Source organism: Crocodylus porosus, unplaced genomic scaffold (genome assembly GCF_001723895.1).
Source record: "Crocodylus porosus isolate Cpor-Errol unplaced genomic scaffold, CroPor_comp1, whole genome shotgun sequence".
Classification (NCBI taxonomy): Eukaryota; Metazoa; Chordata; order Crocodylia; family Crocodylidae; genus Crocodylus; species Crocodylus porosus.
In genome coordinates, this window is record NW_017728918.1 from 86,111,419 (window position 1) to 86,112,007 (window position 589).

The following is a 589-nucleotide window of genomic DNA, read 5'->3' on the forward strand; positions in this document are numbered from 1 at the left end:
ATGGTGGAAGAGAAAGGCTAGTGGCTTCGTGTCTTTAATCAGTGCCATCTGAACCGCGCAGGCTCCTTGAAGTCACGAAAGGAGCCAAGAAAGCTCTGCTCAACTTTTCGCCCTGGCAAGTGTCAGTGCTTTCAGCTCCAGAAACACCCCCGCTCTCCCGCAGAGAGACGATGGGAGTGCGCGGGGTGCCGGCCCGGCCGGCAGCGAGAAGGCGGGAGGCCGAGGGCCCGCGCCGTCCCGCAGCGGCGGCCTGGGGCGAGCGGGGAAGCGCATGCCAGGGCAGCCCCTCACGCCGGCTCCTCCGCGTTTCCCGGACGCGGATCACGGGGCGGAGGGCCGCCGCTCCCGGCTCCGGCAGCCAAGTTGGGAAGAAGTTGAGGAGGAAGGGGGAAGCGGGTGAGAGGCAAACCCGCTCCTGGAGGGCAGCAGGGGCGGAGCCCACGTGTGCCCGCCCGGGGCGGCCCCGCTGCCCCCGGAGACCTGCTGCCCTCGGCTCCGCCGCGCGGGGTCTTTGTGCGGCGGCGGGCCGGGGCCGGGGCCGAGGAGGAGCTCGAGCAGCCCCGGGAGCGCCCGATTCGGCGAAAGAGGA